Genomic DNA, 20,866 nt, shown 5'->3' with positions numbered 1-20,866 from the left:
CCTGAAAGGTCCAGCTGTCTCATGAAGCACAGCTATAAAAATCTGTACTCAAATCAAGAAAAAGAAGAGCTGAACTTGTTTAATGTAGAGGTACTCTTAAAGAAAAGGGATTTCCCATGTGAATGTGGTAGGCAGTTTAGGTTTGATGTGGGTGGGAGCCTGTGAAGAGGTAGATGAGGGAGAACTCAGAACTGACCTCTGTGGTGGGGAAAGAGTAGTAGGGAAGGGAGTGATGTGTTAAAAACCCAAGGCTCATTAGGGTCAAAAACTGACCCTGACCAGTGATCCCTGACCAGGACTAATTGTTCCCTGTGCCTTGTGGCAACCAGTGGTAGGCTCACTTTCTGTCCTTGCTCTATGATCTCACTTTTGAGCACACGAAACACTAAGAAAGAAGATTCAAATTATGCATGCAAAATAGGAGCATGCCAAGAGCTATCTGCATGCAGAAGATGTATGCTCAGAAAAGTTCGTCTGTACTTGTACAAACAGATGTGGGGTTTTGTCTGATCTGTGAGGATCAAGTAAGCGAGCTGCAAGCAGGTATTTGTAAATGAAAGAGAGCAGGAGTTAGACATCATCCAGCCTCATACCTGAGGTCCTTGCTGGAGCTGCAAGAGAACTCTTTTAGTTTGCACCTGTATTGATGTTGTAGGCCATAAAGGACAATGTTGTTTTTCTATACTGTGTCAATATATTACTCTGTTTGATATCATGTTTTATTTCCTCATCAATGCTAAAGATCAAACCCTATCTATGGAGAGTTTTGCTACTTGAGAGCTGTGCAGCTGTTTTGGGAGCTGGTCTGTGGAAAATATCATCACCTGGAGAGAGAGAGGGGGGGAGAGGGAGACAGATACATCCAGTAGTTCTGAAACTGTACCCCTGTACCAATAAGGTGAAAAAAAGTTTACTACTACAAGTGTTGTACAAAGCTAAAGATTCATGTAGTTTATTCTAAGTAAACATGAGCCCTCCAGGGAAGTAATGGTGTACTTGAATAGTGCCAGGCACGTACTCTGTACCAAGCAGTCCATCTGTAACAAAACAAACAAGAAAATACTTCCTGTAGCTTTGCAGTGATGAGCTTAACACTTGTTTGTTAGACCTCTTCCCCTTCCCATTGTGTGTATACACATGCATTCTTTCACCCATATGCTCTTTAAAGGTGCCATTTCTTTTTTTTCCCCTGAAGTTTGCTGCAGCAATATTTCTTTCTTTTCTGCTACGTGGAGTGTGTATGTATGGAGGAAGGCAAGTTAATAGCTGGCAACTAAAAACTTCACATCTGAATAATTGTATATGGCTATTCAAGTTGCACCATGGGGAGGTGTTTGGGAGAGAAAAATTTTTCCTGTTGACTCTGAGTCAGCCTGTTAGTACGTTCAGCAACTTTAGTGTCAGGTTAGCTGTTGATAGTGCCTGAATGAACAACATCCTTTATTTTCCCCCAAACTCTGTAAATGATGAATTACAATCACGATAAACTCTGGTTGTGCCAAAAAAAAATAGCTGTATTTGTTTTTTCTGCATAGTCTAATAACCTCAGTTACCAAGTTGGACAGTTGTCATATACTCTAAGTCTTTCAAACTACAAAAATCCTTAAGATTCTGTGAAAATGCTAATGAAGAAAAAGGTTTCTGAGATTTTTAAGCTTTAACATCTGTAAGAATTCCACAGAAAACATGGGATGAAAACAGACTTCCAATTTTTCTGAGATTTTTCTTGACAAAATGATTTCTGACCACCTTTATTTCAGCACTGGGACAGGTAAAGTGTAGAAAATATTTACCACTGTGCCATGTGCAGCTGTTAAAACTTTGTGCTAGATGCTTCGGGGTCTGTGCCATAAAAGAAGCTACAGGTGGCCCAAACAGCAAAGGCTGACTGTCATGGTGGTTCTTCAGCCTCCTGCTAAAGGAGATAGAGCTGGCACAGAGAGGGAGAAGAAAACCCTCTGCATTGCTGGGGCAAAGGCAGGACTTAACCCGGCGCAGAGAGCACAATGTCATTGCTGAAAAATAAAACTGCAGGACAGGCATACTCAACCTGATGTGTGATTATCACACCTGCTATATTGTCCTGTCCTCCCTAGACTAGATAAGTGCAGAGGAGGCCTGTAGTCTGCAATTCTTGGGTTAAAAAAGGAGTATTTGACTTATCTACAGGAAGACGGAGAAGTAACTGCAGACAATAATCAATAGAAATAAGTATGTAAGCAGGGGTTGCTGCCTGTTCTGCAGCTGAAGTTCAGGACAGTGACCACAAACTTGTCCTTTAGTTTGCCCTGGAAGTAAAGATAAATTGCATACATTCCACCTGTAACTTAAGGTGTTTTTTTTTCTCCTGGGAAACTTCTGCTCCATTCCTACAAGCACTTGCCCACATGTTTGTCTTAATGGAAGCTCATCTGTTGATATGAATTGGACCTGTTAAATGTTTAAGATAGAAGCATGTGTGCAGATGTGTGCAGGTTTGGATTCTGTATGGGTGAGTGACATTTGTAAACTTCTTGGACATATTTCATAGGGCAATATAATAAATCTTATTTTAACTGTACCATTCTTTTTGTAATTTCAATACATAACTACTTTCTTGGAGAATAAAAGGGTAAGGAAATGTACGAAAGCATTTTAAACAATTTTCATAGTTTAACAAATTACCAACTATTTATAAGTGGAAATGCAGCCAGAATTACCTTCTTCTCTGATTAGATGAACTTTTAATTAACTTAATCAATGGAAATCATACCCAAACAATTTATCTCGGGAAGAAAGACAATCTATCCATTTCATCTTAAAAAAACCCAAAAGACCCACACCACAATTAAAGTAATGCTGGTGTAACTTTGAGACCACTTTTTGTATAGAGAATCTATTCTAACTTCTGTCTAATGAGTCTGTTTCCCCATGGATGTATCAGAGCTCAGACCTGCTCCCGCAAAGGCCACTTCACACAACAGGGCTCCCCTTGAGGCCTGATCACTCACCTTTCTTACAGTGACAACAGTGGCGTGGCTTGGGCTGCTTAATTATATCCCCTTCAAAGTATGTATCTGTGTTCTGTGTTTATTCTCCTTGGGTGCAGAAGTTAAGTATCAATCCGGGGCGGGGGGGAATTGTCTCTGCTTGTTGAACCTCTGACTCGACAAGAGCTGCTTTCCAGAGTGGAGGGATTGTCAACTTGTACACCCTGTACTGGCCCTCACTGTTGACTTGGGCAGTCTCTCACATTACTCTGAAATTCCCAGTTCTTTCTGATCATTCTCTTTTGTTCTGTCTCCAGGTCTTTTTGAATTCTGTTACACTCTATCCTTCTCATGTTAGTGTTATTTTTTGAATACAAATACAACTGGACTCAGGCTAGTTATTAGGAAGTACCAAGTACAAATTCTGAAGGATTGCAAGTTTTGGTTTTCGCTTCCATCCGCAAGTCTTTGGAAGAGTTTTGGATGCTGGGCTTTAATAAGTGCTTAAAAAAGAAAATGTCTAAAATGGGAGCTGCAAGTAGGTGGTTACACTACTTGAAAGAACATCCTGTCTCAAAACTAGTAGAGAATCAGATGTCCTCAAATTGATATCGCAATGACTCAACTGATCTGGATAGTCTCATCAGTTAGAGGTGGGTGATATAGGACTGTGCACTCCAGCAGTACAGAGATTCCCTCTTAACAGGGTTTTTTTGAGCTGTATGCCATGGCAAACAAGCACTTGTCCACCAAACAGGAAGGGCGAGAAGGAATTTGTGCTCCAAACAGCGCATTGCCTTCTGGCACCTCTACAGCTCTTCCTACACAAACCTTTTGGCAAAACCACAAACCTAGCTGACAACTGGGAATCTGCAATTAGCTGAACGCACGATTTATAATAACCATCATCCTCTTTCATACTGTTTTATGAATGAGTGATTTTATGGAATGGAATTTGATATTAGAATATGTTACTCTAATTGACCTTTTCAGCTGTCTCAGCATTAGATTGCAAAATCTGGTAGTGAGCTGAACAATGTTGCTAAAATAAATACCAGCGCAGAGGAGAGGAAAGCATGCTAGTGACAAACTGGACAGGGAGCCTGCTTTACCTTGTGTATATCTCCAAACAGTTTTTACATCTTCTTTAATAAAGAAACAAGTTACGTCACCCACAGCCTGGAGAAAGGGCCATGAAGTCTGCAGCAGACCATTAATATGTTAACATTGAAAGCAGTAAAGAATTTGCAATGCAACTTTGATGTTAGCCAGTTTGCAGCTGAAAACAGGTCTAAGGGAAGTTTCTGGGTGCCGGCAATGACAACACACCGGCAGGCCCATCTGAGATGTTGTTATGTGTGTCCAAGATTGTGGTTCTGCCTGTGATTTATACCCACATTCACCTGGCTCTTGACTTCCTACCAGAAACTTTTCAGGCTTCTACTTCCCCTGTTCGCCCATTCCCTCCAACAGGTTCCAACCATAAGTAATCCAGCTCTGTTTAGTAATCTCTGCTGCTGGCAAAATGAAACAGAGACTGCATGGTGGGGGCTGCCCATGTTTTCAGGGAGTCTGATGTCTTTTCTGGTTCATTTTGGAAGGCATGGCTGCCCCCTTTTTTTGCTTGATTCTACAGTTCAGCCTAATTTTGCCCATCTTTGATAGGCAGTTTCTCCAGGTCCCAAGATTTCTCTGTAATATCAGGACTGGGCCTACAAATTAACCCCCTGTTAATTGTAGGTTCCTGCTGCCATAACACCAGGCCTAACTTGTAGATGATGCATCTCATTGCCACAGTCCCTGCTAAGGCTCAGTTAGTGGTTTTGCACTAAGGAGCAAATCTGCCATTTCTTGCTACACTGTATGTATGCTATTTGGTTGATCACCAGTTCACATCTTCTGCAAGTCCTTCTTGGTGCATTTAGGCACTACAGCAAAGCTTGATAGTGGCTTGTGCTGCCTAAGGGGCTGGTCCCAGTCTTCTCCCTTGTGTGTTCAGAGCCAACAAGTTCTGACTGCACAGTGGAATGACTCACCTTGCTGGTCCTGCAGAAACTATTCACTGCTCTTTCAGCTGCCTGATTAGCATGTTGGCTTTTCTCACGTGAAGACACATGAAATGTGTATCATGGGATGAGAGGAGTGTAGTGTCCTTCAGGAGATTAGGTCAGCCAAAGGCTGTGACTGTATCCTACACATCAGAGCAGGGATCTCAGCTTTCCCTGCATCTCTGAGAACACACAGCAGGGAGACCTCACTGAGCCTTCCCTCAGAGGTACTTAGGAAAGAGGGCAGTGAAAGCCAGGGCCCAGCCCTTTGCATGTCCCTTATTCCATTGCTTTGTATAACCTGTACAGCATCTTTTAACCTACACAGCTCCTTCAAAGCATCTTTGCTTTTGATGCATTCACAGATGATCCAGAATAAAACTCGCTGTGGTGCTGTTGTTGGATCCAAGAGCAAGAAGTACAAGTGATACAACCTATTGCACAGATAGAGTAACCCCTTCAGCATTTCGATCTTTCCTACAGAAACTATGATCTTTCCTACAGGAATCCCTTAATTTTATCTTTAATTCTTCATTCCACCTTTTGGAATCTTTTTCACATAATTTATTTTTGCCACCTTTCCTACATGGGTAGAGATGGTTATTTCATTCTGAGGAATAGCGAGTAGAAAAAATTCCTTCCTTGTAGCTGTACTGATTACAATGTTTTAGTTAGAGTCTGATGGTGTCTTCAATATAAACCTCTGATTTCAAGGATTTATATAATGTCCTGAAAAGGCTTGGCTTAAAAATAGTCATTTGAAAGAAATGTATATATGTACTTAACTTTCTAAAATCAGTGGTGGGTTTTGCAAGTCTGTGGGATGCAAAAAAAGTACCAACTTTTCATATGCCTTTTTAATTGTTCCTAATAACTCTAAACTTTTAGAAATGTTTATACTAAAGACCCATGTACTTAGGCATCTTGATGCAGATGCTGAAAAGCATCTTCTTTAACAAATAGCCTTTCTGTGTTTAGTTCAGTACTCCCTTCCCAGCTGTAAGTACTACCACAGATTTCTGTCCCCAAAGGCACATCCACATTTGTTCTTTGTTTATAATGTTTCTTTTCTTTTGACATGCCTTTCAGCTTCATTCTACTTGTTTACAGTGTAACCATTGGCAGATTAAAAATTGATGGCCATCAAAGGATTAAATCATTGTAAAAAGAAATGCAACATAATGGCATATTATTTTGTTCAGTGTCATGTTGATGGCATGTATTTTAACAAAAGTGTGCATTTAAATCTTGTAGAAGCTTCAGTGTACTCTGAGTATGGACTGCTTAGATGGTGAGATCCTGATGCATCTGCTGGAGGAAGCAAGCATCAAGCCTTTCAGACATGAAAACAATTTTTTCTTTAAGCTGTATTCTACTGGGAAAACCAGTGAGGATAACTTAAGAAATGTAGTGAGAGCTCTGTGAGGGAATTTTTGAGGTGTGAACTTAACTACTTTGGACTGGTTGTCATGTGCTACCTACTTAAATGTGAAACAATCCTGCTCTTTTAACCCCCGTAGTGTTAGAAAATGGGGCAAAGCTTTTCTTCACAGCAGCTGAGCAGCAGAGTTAGTGCTGATATGGATATCACTTACTGCATCCACCTTTCACTATTACGTGCACATCTGTATTGATTTGACTTCTAAGAGCTTTGAATTCTATGATTTTTAAGATATGTTATGCAAAAAATGGACTCTTGATTTTGAAATAGTAACAGAGAAACTAAAGAAGAGAAAAATAAATGAAAAGTAGATTAAGAGCAGTGATAATACATAAAGTCAGTTTCTGATTCACCAAAATTCCTGCACATTATCCTCTAGTCACCATTTTTGGATTGGACTTGATGAATTTGTGTCTGTTCTTTAGGCCAAACACCTATTATTGAGAAAATACATCTATTAATTTAGAACAGTTTTGTAGCAGATCCCTCCAAATGTTTGGGTTTGAAAGTATAAGCTCCATGCATATATTAAGGCTTATTCGGGTGACTCCAGTAGATACACTGAGCTATATGTTCTAAACCTGAGCCCAGACAAGTGTTTTCAGAAGAACTTTATGACATAAATTCGATCTCATTGTTTTGAACAGAAAAGATAAGTGAAAGAGCCAGTTAAGAGCCTGATTTCAAAAAATAAAATGGAAGAAGAAAATCTAGTAGAAATTCAGGCTGTAAAAATGTGACTGCATTTAGGGAAAGGTTCATGTATTTACGCTCTTTTTGGATTTTGGTACTGTTACATCCTAGTGCTTCTTATGAATTAAATAGTACTTCCCACTCTGACTGAACTTAGATTTTTAGCTCATTCAGGAAAGCAGTGATGGCTGAAAATTTTTGATAGAAATTAAAACAAAATCTGAGTGATTCATTTTTAAAAGTCATACCTAGAAAACACAAGCTCAGTTTAGTTCCATATGTCCCTGCAAAGAACTACCATATTGCTACCAGGATAATTGGCCTTAATATCTCTTACAGAGCTGGGGAAGAAAATCCTCCCAATTTCTATCATAAATAAAATTACAGAGATTCCTTTGGCACCCTATTTAATTGTGTTCTAATTATTACTCAATAAATGCAACTACATGTGATATAGCTTTTAAGCTGAGGTATTTATGAACCATGTATTCTCTCTGCAAAATGAATTTAGGCTCTTTAGCAGTTGTTGTTCCTGTCTATACACAAATTCTGCAACGCTTTCTTAAATGATTTTGATCTTTAAGTCCAAGACAACTGATAAGGCTGCAACTTTAGTTATTCTTTTCGTGTCTTTTTGCAGGTAGCATATAGGCTGTTTTTTCCAGCACTAGTACTGTCATCTAGCTTTTCTGTGTGGCTGTATATGCATCAGCTAACCTAATCCAAGTTCTCAAGAGCCCGGTGGTAATTAGCTCCACAGTGAAAACACACCTTAAAAATAAACAGATTAGGTGGATAAATGAACCAAATGGATAATGGATATTACAAGATTTATATAATGCTTAAACTCAAATTATTCAGAATTATGGAGAGTGGTAGTCCTGTGCAAGTGATATTATTTTAGTTTTTCTGAATTCCATTGGTGAGTGACTAGATTCTTGAAATGATGGACTTGGTCTGAAAAGGTCATGTGAAATTGTCTCTACTGTTGGTTAGTTATGTGTGCCCTCTCACCAGAAAAGAGAAATAAGATGATACAGACTGTATAAAAAACCCATTGGAGGGCAGTGGTGTCAGGAAGTTGAGCTAGAAATGTGGTTAATAATCACCTTGTTTAACTTTGCTTTTGAACCTACTCTGTGTTTAGTGCTGCATTTGGGAAATCATCTGTGTTGCTCATGGGATTAAATTATATTATTTTCAGTGTTTTGTGAGCCCTTATGGACCTCCTTTTCCTCTTTTGTGATAATTCACAAAATCTGACTGAGCAACATGTTGGTGATATGTATGTGCTTGCATTTAATAGAGTCATTTAGAGCCAAGGTTGGCGGAATGTCTTTCCTTATTTCCACCGTTATATGAGAGTAAAGGCACTTCAGAATTGCACTTAAAAATATGTTTAAATTTAGCATGTCTATGTTTGCTTTCTTTGAATTGGAGCCCAAATTTACAAATTACGTATCTGCTTGCTGGTACCAATTAAGCCCTGCTAGATGATGAATGTCTGAGTTTTTTTTAAACCTGCAACAATGTTGGAAATACTGAGGTGGTTCATCCGTAACAGTGAAACAGTTTTTAGCACAGGAGTGGCAGATACAGGTTTTTTTCAATGCAGCAAGCTTGACATTCTGGTGTTAACGCATTCTTTTCACTTCTATCTTAATCTTAAATGAGCATTAAATGTAATGGTTTGTGAGTATTCTTTTTCCCAGATGCATGCTATGTTTCAGACTGCAATGAGAGTTTAAAGTCAGGGCTAGATTCTTTCCACTGGCCTTTTTCTCACGTGCTGTGTGGCAGAGGAATATCAGTTTTATTTCATCAGACTATCCTCAATAAAGAAATTATTCAAATTGCATGGTTTTTTGTTAATTTGGCCCAACAAAGGTGAGGGCTGGAACTTTGTCCCAATTGCCTGGATGCAGTGGCTGAACAATGACAACCCAGACCAGCACACATCAGAGTCTCACAAGTATCGGGTGTGTGAAAAATCGGAACAAAGAAATCTTCTTGGAGATCAGGAAATGGTGCAAGTTGTGATCTGTGCCAGGCTTTTATCAACTGAGATTTAAAAAAAAAAACAAACCGTGTGCATGCTTTTCAGTAAACTAACCAGAGGTGGAATACCAATGGGGGTGTAGCAACTCTTTCTGCTTTGCAAATCCAAAGCTGAAGCACATTTATTCCATTTGGAGTTCTTAGAAGTGTAGCAAAGCCATGATGTTAGTATCATACCAAAAAGGAAGGTTTATGTGTGATACTAAATCTGGAATTGTCAAACTCAAATGTAGTAAGTAAATGACATAATATAAATAATTCAGTAGGCTGACAGAGTTCACAGAATTAAAATACATTTTATATCAACTCTTAAACTATCTTGTCAGTATGCACACCAGAGACTAAAAAATGCAGCGTATCATATATAACAATACTTGCACTCGCATGACAAATTGAAATCTTCAGACAGATACTCTACAAATGTTTTTCTTTCAGGAAAGAATCCAATGCCTATACTGTTAGTGCTGAGTTCTTTACTTGGTCTTTCTCTTATAACCTGGAGTGTCTGGGTCAATGATTTAAACAAAATAATTGCATTATGTTTTACTATTAAATAACTACAAGTGAATAAAATTAAAATCAAATGTTTACCCTACATTTATTTATAAGGGGGCTCACAAAAGGGATTTTATACTCAGAATTTACAAACTTCCTTTTTTTTTTTTTCAAAATGCTCTTAATCATGTGATATTTTTCACCCTGAAGAAAGGATAAGAATGATCTGAAGTATTATAAATTACTCAGTCAAAAAAGTACTTCATTCCTTTATACTTTTAAGCAGTACATCTTATTCCCCTCCTAACACCAGTCTTAAATACTGTTTTAAACTCTCTTACTTTGAGATTCATATCATATGTAGTCAGCAAAAACCAGGTTTATAGTTGTCCAATGATGGGTTAAAAGACATAAAAGACCAGAATACTGCAGTAGAGCTGCCAATTTTTCAAGGTAATGCTTTTTTTTTCCCCAGAGTTCTTTATGAATTTTTGCCTCCATGTGGGATTGTGTGATACTGTACAGATGGTACGCTGAATTTTTTTTATGGCTTGGTCTTTCCAATGCTGGCTAACCTCATTAAAAGGAACAGTTTACTGCAAGCAGTGCCCAGTATGTCTGCACAGAGGACTGGATCTCACCTTAATAATGTGCTGTGCTGAGAAATGTAGCAGCTTAGGGCACAGACTCTGTGAAGGGTTAAAAAGGAGTGTGCTGTTACCTTTTTGAATGTATAGTTAAGGGATTTTAAAAGCCTTCTTCAAAGTCTGCAGTCTGGTGGAAAGACTGTACTAGTTTTGGACTTTAGTGCTCGGAGCACCTATTACCTCAGAGTTGCATATCTTGTGTGTTTATTCTAGTTTAGGAATCAAATTCAGCTCAGAAGTTTGTATTAGGAATTTACTATTAAGAGCTGATAGTTGAGGGGTTTAATTAAGTTCAAAGGTTGCTGTGATAAGAAAAGGGTGCCTATTCTACTTATAAAGGAATGATCATTTCCGAAGAAACTGCCCCTGGAATCTGGCAATACAGGTTCTCATGCTCCTCATGGGAGTTTATATGATCAAGTACCTGCATCTCTAATGCATGTTTGACTCTCTTTTCTCTTTAACTGCCTTTATGAGTGTTATGGTTCACAGTCCCTGACCAGAGGTGACACATCTTCTTTGGAGCAGAGAAAGGGTGTCTGACACAGTGGGGAAGGAATGTAACGCTGGCATGGGAAGAGTAGTGCAGACTACGGTTGCTTGCTGTAGAAATGGTGCATAAAACCACAATCTGGCCAGAAGTCCCACAGCCCCATTGGTCTGAACGACCTGTCACCACACAATAAAAGCCACAGGGGGTAGGAAGGGGAAAGTACCAAGTCACACAAAAATGAGCAGCATGCCATTTGCAGAGAATATGCTCCGCTGAAATAAGTGACTTGCAGTGCATGGTAGCAGTCATCAAAATCAATGCTTTGATTGCAAAACATGAAATAAAATTCATAAAGTTGGATTCTATCTCTTACTCAACTGATAGGCTACCTTCATTGATTTTAGTGAGCCTATTTGCAGTAGAAGGGAAAAAAAATGGTAGTCTTGCATCCTTTCTGTCTCTCATGATGGCTGTTGTGCATTCCCTGGAGACATCCATGATTCTTCCTCCTCTGACACATAGTCCAGAGCAGCTGGAACAGTGTCCCAGGGAAAGCAGGCTGTGTCCTTAAGGAGCTGGGGCAACCATCTTCCCTTGCCTGGGGTGGGAAGGGCAGTGGATTAGAAGGCTTCACTGTTTAGTTCCCTGTTTACTCCCAGGTTGGAACAACAATGCATTGTCCTTTCCCTGGGTTTCTGCAACAAATAAATAGCTGAATGCAAAGCCTTAAACCCTGTGTTTTGGAAAGATGCCACAAGAGTGCAAAGAAGGTGAATCAAAATCTCATGCGTACACCAAAGAAAAGTTAAATGAAAAATGAGGGCAATTTTTTATTGTGATTAAAAATAAAAAAGTAAACATGACTTTAAGCAACTTTAGATGTTTAAAGTAGTGCTTGCTACGGAACACATCAGCAGGTGTTTTTTTTTCTTTTCCCCCAAGTAAGTGGGTTGAGCCAAATTGTGTTCTTGGCATAGGGGACAATGAACCACCGAAGATGAAAGCCCTGGAATCGAATGCCATTGTAGTCTGCCATTGAGGCTATTATTTGAGTCAAACACATGAAATGAACTTCTGTCTTCCATGCATGTAAACAGCATATTGGATGTTAATTGGAAAGTACCGAAGTAGTGGGAAAACCTACTTGGAATTGTGCTTTCAGTATTTTCTTCTGTTTACTCTCTGAACAAGCCCTGGTAATTTTACAAGCTATTGAATTGCTGGACAGATAAGATATTTTAACAGTGCGCTCTAATTCTGTACCTAAAGGTTTTTCCTCCAGAGTGCATGAGGTTGGTGAAAAAGAGAAACGCTTCACCAGGGATTTTTTTTTTTTTCCCCTTAAGTTGATTTAATATTTATCCTTTCCAGGCAGGTCAAATCTTCAGTGATACAAAATAGCAAAGTTCCATTGAAGCCAGGGTGTTCTATGGTTTTACAGCAGTTGAGGATTTCTTTCAAGAAACATCCAGTGAATAAAGATAGAGGAACTAGCCAACTATCTTAACACTGAATTGGAAACCTTAACATCAAAACTCTTTTTGAAAGACCCTGAAGGTTGTAAAGAAAATGTTGCTTAGGTGATGGAATGTGGCTTCCCATCACAGACAAGATGCTGGCTCAAGGAAGGCCAAAGAGAGTTGCTGGTACAAAGAGAACTGCTTAACTCAAGATGAAAGGCTTCTCCTGTGAGTTGCTGGGTACCTTTGCCTCTCGGGGGAAGTGAAAGCTGCAGGTGTCAGATAGCGTAATGCTCATATTCGTGATCTGAGCCTGGAGAAATGGTTCATGCGTGTGTCTATCTTTTCCTGTATCATTAAAGCAATCTTTTGTAAAATAGAATGAAGCAGAAATAGGAAGGCAGATTTTTCGTTAGCTGAGAATCTGGCCTGGCATTATCTAATAAATTCCTGGAAAGTGTTGTTGTGATTTCAGCTACAATAGGATCAGCATAACTAATGAATAGAGTCCAGTGAAAGAGAAATCAAATGGGCTGAAAAGCATAACCATTCACAGTGTTTTACTTACTTTTGAAGGAGTTAGAAATGAGGCTGTTACTAGGGATACAACAGGAACAAATTTTGCTTATATCTTCAGCTGATGAAGCCTGGAGTTTTTACCTGTAACATGCTGTACACTTGGGAAGGAAGAATAGCCCCTCTAGCAGAGATTCTGGACTGTCGATGAATGGTGTTCCTCCTGAATGGAAGTTTTTTGACTTTCTGTATAGTGTAGTCAGCAGTTCCTGTAGTGAGCCTTGCATGAGGTGAAATGTTTTATAGCAGAAATAACTGGGGAGCTATTTGTGATTCTGGCAAGCATCCAGGGAATGACAATAAGAAAATGATAAATAAGAAAAGATTTTCAAGATGTGGCAACAATGTATCCACAGATAAGGCTTGTGTGCAACTTGTGCTGTCTTTATAGTATGCAAAACTTCTTATGCAACTGGACAAAACGTTGAGAATTGGTGAAGTTGCATTCTTTTACTATGGCAAAGCCCATATGTTCACGATTTCACATTTTAATACAGAAAGGTAAGAGTCTGGACTCCAAAAAATGAGCATCTGAAAACATGGCAAACAGAAGAATCCCACCACAGTCACTCTGTTTCCAATTCTCTTAAACTGTGGAGTCTCTCATCTTGACTATATATAGTCACTGTTAAGCACTGTTTTACACTTCAAAGCAGAGATCAACCATCTCTGTTCTAAGTAGGTCTGTTCTGTGTCTGCACCTTCCAGGCCAAGGGTTACAGGTTTATCAAGTGTATAATGCAAGTTTTGTTTTCCAGTCAACAGTGGTAGTAAATTGCACAGAATGATAGTACAAAAAGCACCAGAAAACATAACAGTGGAGTCACGATTGCATCAGAATTCTGTGACAGGGCCCTAAAATACCAGCAAAGTCTTCCTGGAGATAGGGATTTCACAGGAATTGCAATGAGGCATTTCAGCCTAGCATTCATTGCCAAGGTTCCCTTGGGACGTTCAAGAATGACACCGTGACAGGTTGCTGCCTATCACTTCTTACATCAGAATCATTATTTCCATGGCAACGGCAAGTGTATAATGTACCCAAGGCCTTAGGGCACTTTGGCATATCTGATGGTTACATAATGTTGTGTCTAGTTCCAACTAAATTTCACTTAGCAGATAAAAGGGAAGAGGTAATTTATGGTCCCAGTTTTTGATTCTTTGATATATGAATGACCTTTCCAAGTTGTGGTTGTGTAGTGACTCAGTAAGTATCTTGATGCCAGGATGTCTTGTGCTCCTTTGAAGTCTACAGTAAGCACTGATGAAATACTGGCATTTGTTCTGGTAACCCTTGTAAGGCAAAGCCCTTATGGGTGAGGCAGGAGAAACTTTCCTAAGAAGTTAATTTTCTTCCCCATAACTGGCTACTTTTGTCTTTGCAGAGATTTCTTTCTATGACCTTTACTTATTCAATAAAAGTCTGACATGTTAGACTTTTCCTATAGTATTTTTGTGCTTCTGCATTTTGTGATTTCTGCCAGGATCCCTCTGAATGACAGTGACTCTGCTTTGGCAAAGTCAGATGAGAAACTTAGGCTCATCTTACTGATAGTTTCTACCTTGAAGGGATGGTTTCAGTAAGCGTTTAAGACGGAAGAACAGGTCGATTTTCTTTTTTCTTCTGAGGAACAAAAACCCTCTTTTTTTTCCTTTGGTTTAATATTAGCAAAGTAAATTGCCTTCCCAGTTTCTCAGCTTAACTTACTGTGTTATATTTAAACCAGAGGGCTGAGAGGGAAAAAAAAATCTGTGGAGATTTCTGCAGTTCCATAAATCATGAGAGTGAAGCTAGTGTGTTTGAATGAAATCCAAGCAAGCCCCAGCTTTCTGGTAATGTGTAATGTGATTACCTGCAAGCTCAGAGCTTAATTTTATTTCTCCTAAGCATTCATCTGGGCAGGCGACAGTTTTGAATTAGTATCTGTGGAGCAGTTCTGGATTTTCTGGTGCTGAAATAATTTCCCCTTCCCACCACAACAAGTTCACTGAAATGTAGCTGATTGCAGCTTATCTGCCTTAGAGGCAGAATCGGACAGGAACATATAATAAAACTTGTGGTTCACTTGTCCTTTCTCTTCAAGTGTCTCAAACTGGTCTGTATTGGATATTTCAGAGGCAGCTGAGAGCACGTCCTCATGTCCTTCAGCTGCAAGGGAATGGGCTAGTCAGGGAGTTGAGAAATCAGAGTTGCACATTAGAGCTTTTAGATGTACCTAAGTTATGGAATATTAAAGAGTGGTATTTTTAATTTCTTTCATTTTTCTTTTTGCCATTCATCTATGAGTGGCCCTTATTTCATTAAATGATGATATCTGTGTCTGAAAAAATAAAATCATTGTTTTAAAGGAGGGGAAGGAAGCAGTTAATGAAGAACAACTTTTATTTTCTAGCATAAAACAATAATTTACAGCTCATAGTAAGTTGACAGTATTTTCTGCTTTGATCTCCGTGTGGCAATATTTCAGTTCTAAATTAAACGCAACTCAAAATGCCACAAGAAGCAGAAAACAGGTGTTGCAAATACCGGATTTTACAGGTGTCCACTCTGCCCATTGTAAAGGAGATGTGACACTTGCCAAAGCAATGTCAACAGGTGTATGTTGCATATAGTCTTAAAAATCTCTTTTTGTGTATGAGAGGAATATGCAGTCTTGAAGGAGATACTACTACAAAGTTCATTAGTATTACATTAATTTTGGTTGTGGTGGAGAGAGAACAAGCAAGCAGCAAGAGACTGTTTTAGTCTCTATGAAGTTCTGTTCTTTCCTGTGCATTTATTTTGTATATGTAGGGAAAAAAAACATCAGAAATATATTCTAAAAGCTTCCGGTACAGACAGGTCTGTGGCACCGTTCAAACATGTTATCACATGGCTGGTTTAGACTTCTCAAGCTCAGGTAAAATAAGAGTTCATTCAAGTAGGACATAGGCATCCCCCATCAGTCATTAGGGCAGCTGGCTAGAAATTTGTGGTAACGTTCATTAAAAGTAGGTATTTAGGTTACATGTCCAACAACCGTTATTGTAGTGCACTTTAAATATCCACTCATGTCTATCAAAAGGCTGTGAAGAAATTTCAGAGAATTTGAAATTTGAGAAAACATTAGTGGTTTGAGCCTGCACTGCTCTCTGGCTGCTGCTGGGTAGTACTCGGATTCGGTAGTGGTGGATGGGTTGGAAGATGAACTTTGCCCTTGGTGCTCTGAGAGGGTAGGGGGAAAAGTTGTAGAAAGCAGGTGTGTGCACTGAAGTGCTCAGGAGCACCCAAAAAAGCACAGGTAAAAAGATTCGAATCTTTCCTACAGCAAACTGGACTGTGTCTGTCAAAAGCATTTCCAAGAAGCCTGGTACTGTAAGCTTCTGCATTTGTTCTGTTCTCATGGGTAGTGAAGAGTGATTGACGGTGTGTTGGGGAGAAGGGGTGTGTTTGGGATTTTTTAATGTACCATTCCACACCAATACCTCTCTACTTTTGTCCCCTGCAGAAGTGACCTGGGTTACTGTTACCTACAGTGCCTTGCCTCTCTTCCATACCTGTTTGTATCCTTCCAGGGACCAAGATCGCTTGCTGTAATATCCATTTGACACTTGGCTATCAAGTCAGAAGTTTCTGAGTGGTCACCAGTACAAAGTGTAAATGTGGGAATATTTCATTTGTTATTATTAAAATCTCACTAGATAAATTTTTATGACTTGTGCTGTTGAAGGACAGGTTAGATATCACATAGGTCCTTTTATATATTTCAAATCTATTCAATTTGTTATCCTTATGGATAACCTAGGACTTCTGGGATTCCTGAGCCACAAAATCTTGCCTTGTTCTTGTATCTGTGTTCAGTTCTGGTTTTTGCAGCAGGGAATTCCCTTAAGTTTTGCCATCTCCAGTGCAACTGCAGAGAATAAGCCCAACAATTTGTGTTACAGTATCACTGTAACTATTGCACTTGTAGGTATTTTTTACGCATTTTAGAACAATTTCTTACCCGAACTAGACTTCCAGGATGTTTCTTTCTTGTATCTGATATTTTCCAAGCTCTCCATGTTGACTTAAATGGGAACAGAACTGGATCAACAACTGCCTTTTGGAACACAGAGAGAAACCAATGCTGAGCATGCTGAGGTGCCTGCTTGAACATGTTCTGGAAGCAATTGGGCATTTTTACTCTCCTGCCTGAGAAAACTACATCACCTGCAGGATGAAGAGAAACTCTGTTCTAGCATTCATATGTCCTTGTGTTGATCACATAGTCTTGGCAGCATTCCTCAAACTTGTTCATATGTATTTGTGAAAGTTTCTAAACTGTTAAAGATACCAGTCAATCATCACTAGTGGACTAAGAGTATGTGCTATGCAGTTTCCACACTGCAGAAGTCCATTAAAATGGCTTTTCCTATAGCATCTTGAAGTGTATAAAACACTCAGCACTGGTAAGGTCTCCTGTGTTCTTTCTGCACTAGAATTTACCAGGTGTGATAGCTTGAGGAGCATTCATGGCTATAGGTATGTCACTGCAATACCTGTTGACCAGGTATGTTTTCTGTGTAAATGACAGCTACTTATGGTTAACTGCCTGTACTCACTTAATAACCAAGAGGATTTATTACATCTGTCAGATGTAGTGATGTCGTATCAAGAACACGGATCACAAAATGTTGCCGTCAGAATCCTTTTCGGACTGAAGATGACTTTCACATTTCCATAATACGTGCTATTACTCTTCTCCAGATGGCACTTCTACTGTTAGTGTCACCGGCTCCCCATCACAGATTAATGGGGCACACTAACCTTTCCGGTCTCATAAATTGAAACCTGACTCCTCCATATTTCTTGTGCGTAGTACATTGTCATTAACATCAGCAGCATTAACATCAAGAAGCAGCCACTCTTCTCTCTCTGCTTTGAGTACCCGTGTGTCCTGCTGAAATAGCCATTCATTAACTTGAGGAAGGGCCATGTGGTGATTTCTGTGTAGTTTGTGAGGCCTATAGGGAACCAACACGTAACAGGCTGGTTAAATAGCAGATAGATTTTGTTACACAATTACTTTGCTGGTTTCGTGAACAGAGTGATTTTTTTAATTAAAATTTACATTCCATAACTTATCATTTTGACTCTATTGCTCCTTTTCCTCTATGGGCATTCTGAGCGTAGATAATTTTAATTAAAAAAAGCCAACAGATGCCTAACATGAAAAATATGAAGGAATGATATTGTATTCCATTTTAAACATAATAATTGCTATGCTAATATTTTGTACTATACTAATAGTTCATACTAGACTGTTTTAAAATATTCTTTACAGCGAAAAAGGTTTTTGAAGAGAGAAAAATTAGCTGCTGCTTCTAAGTCTGATACACAAATTCACTGAGAAAAAAAGTCCTACTGACTTCAAGGGCTTTGGATCAGACCCACACGAATAAATTCAGCAAAGCATGTGAAGTACATGATTAACCTTCAGAATGTGCTTAAATCACTCTCCTCAACAAAGCATGTAAGCACTTGCTTAAATTTGAGTATTTGATTAGCTCTCTGAAGTATTTGCTGAAGACCAAAGCACTACCACTTTCAGCTAATGTTATCTACCTAATGCTGTCTCCTCGATTGCATCCACATGTGAATCTGTTTTGCACAAAATGTCAATTTTTACTTTCAGTCTTCATGGGGCTTCTAGTACAGTGACAATTTAAAAGAGTAGGGGGTTGCACCAGTTAATACATTTTAATCAAAGCTATTCATTTTGCATTTGATTTCTAACAATTTTTTGTTTATAATGAAAAAGACAAAAAATGAAAAGTAAGCTTGAGTCAAAATATTGTAATTGAATTTAAAAAGTTAATTTTATCAGAACTCTAAATTTTATTAAAAAGCAAATCCAAATCACAACCCAAAGTCAAAATAAATTTATTTCTTCGGAAAATTTATATTTATTGAAACATTTTTCAGCTGGAGAAGTGCTTTACTGTGAAATGTCTACTTGACTCTAATGCTGATATATCTTGAAACTGTTTTGAAATGAGAGTAGGCAATTAATGCTGTTCTGATTCACTGTATTAAAACCAGAACAAAGCAATTGCATTTAGTTTTGCTTGTGACATTTGGGCATTCACTTTGTAGAGCTTCAAACATTTCTAGTTAAGAAATGTTTATAGTAAGAAGGTGGCAAATATAATTAAATATTTTTTCCCCTTTGCTTTTTTAAAGGATCAGTATTCATTTAGAGTTCTGGAAATGATTCTGTGACTGTAAATGCAGAAAACAATGACAGTTTATGCCTGAAGAGACCTCCTTGGTCACAGTGACACAACTTGAACTAAGCTGCCTGTAGTGAGCAGCTCTAGCCTGATCTAGAACACATCTGATCTCCCAACCCATAATTTACATTCTAGTGTGTTCATCAAGGCAGCACTTTTGCCAGCGTTATTTGAGATGGGCTCAGACACCAACCTGCAGGTTGATGTGGAGCAGTATAGTTTCACCTTTGCGTTTTCTTATTGAACAAACAGAAGGAAAATCCTGTAGGTGGGTGTGGACTTGTTAAAGAAGAAAAAGTCACTTGCCTTCTAACTCCCCCACCTCCTTGTAATGCCTGCAGTTATATCCATGCGTGCTGCCTCTGCATGATGCTCCCTGCTGTCCTACAGCAAAGATCTAACTTTCACGAGTGAAAGCAAGGCATGTGAGCTGTTTTGCTGGAGGAGAAAGCAGCCAAACAGCAGTACATTTGTTCACCGTAGGTATCCTCTCCAGCACTTTATTTGCATTTGCCTGCTCTAGACAGAATTTGCATCTGTTCCAGAAGCACCATGCTGTGTATAAAGTATTCAACAGACAGATGTTTGTAATAATTAGCAGATTTTGACTGCTATCTGTTAGGCACACAGCAGGCGAGGTATCTAACACTGATGTTCAATAGCCCACTAAGCTTGCTCTAATGGCCCCTGCTGAGGAAACTTATATGGTCTGTTATCAGGTAAAACAGGACAGCAGTCCTACAGCCAGTACTTTACTGCCAGCAATCATATCGAAGACTGTGTCCCCTGATTACAAAGAACCAGTCTCTGCCTCGTTCTGAGGGGTCTTTTCCCGAGTCCCTGGGAACCAGCCCGTTTTCTCATTGCGGATATCATTGCATGCAAAGGCTGTTACGGAATTTGCACCTGAGCGAGCTTGAATGGGAAAGCTGCTCCTGAGCATGGACGCTGGGAGCCCCTGAGCCGTACTGAGCACAGCGATGTGCTCGGCCTGGGGAGGAACATGCCTGGCCATGGGTCTGGGTGCTGGGTCCGTAGGTTTTCTATTATTGGGGATTGCTGTGAAGCTAGGACCAAGTGACGTGAAGGGCATATTGACCTGATTGCTGGCAGCGTTTTAAGTCATTTGTTGTATTTTGCAGCATGTCTTTTAATATTATTGTGCTATTCAAGAATGTGAGAGATTAGGCAATCAGGTCTTTACACTCTAACAGAATAAGTTAAAAAAATTACAGATACCAAATTTGTTCTTCCTCTGGCTTGACCTTCTCCTTTTTCACTCTCAAGTTGTTCTATTGGCATGGAAACCACATTTTTACTTTTATTGCCTGCCTCTCTCTTCCCTCCTGCCCTTATTAATAAACTCCTAGCTGTTAGTCTAATGTTCCAGGTAAGTATTGCAGACAGAATGACTTGTTACAACCCCAGCTACCCAGAAACCCTATTTTTCCTGTGTCTTCTGAAAAAGAAAATTTGCTTCCCTCATTTCAAGGCAAATTCAAGGCAGTATGACAATATCAATTGAGTTTCTCCATCTCAGTAAATGGAAAAGCCTCAGGTTTGGACCATTTGAACCGACATAACTTGGTCCCACTGGTCAAGATACTGGGTTGCACAGCATAAGTCACTGATGTACTGATACTCACATACCAAAAAAGGGCTTGTCTGGTACTGAATGGAAAGCTTTAACCAGGCAATTTCAGTGGGATATCACCTTTGATATGTAATATA

Source organism: Strix uralensis, chromosome 9 (genome assembly GCF_047716275.1).
Source record: "Strix uralensis isolate ZFMK-TIS-50842 chromosome 9, bStrUra1, whole genome shotgun sequence".
NCBI lineage: Eukaryota > Metazoa > Chordata > Aves > Strigiformes > Strigidae > Strix > Strix uralensis.
This window is presented reverse-complemented; position numbering follows the sequence as displayed.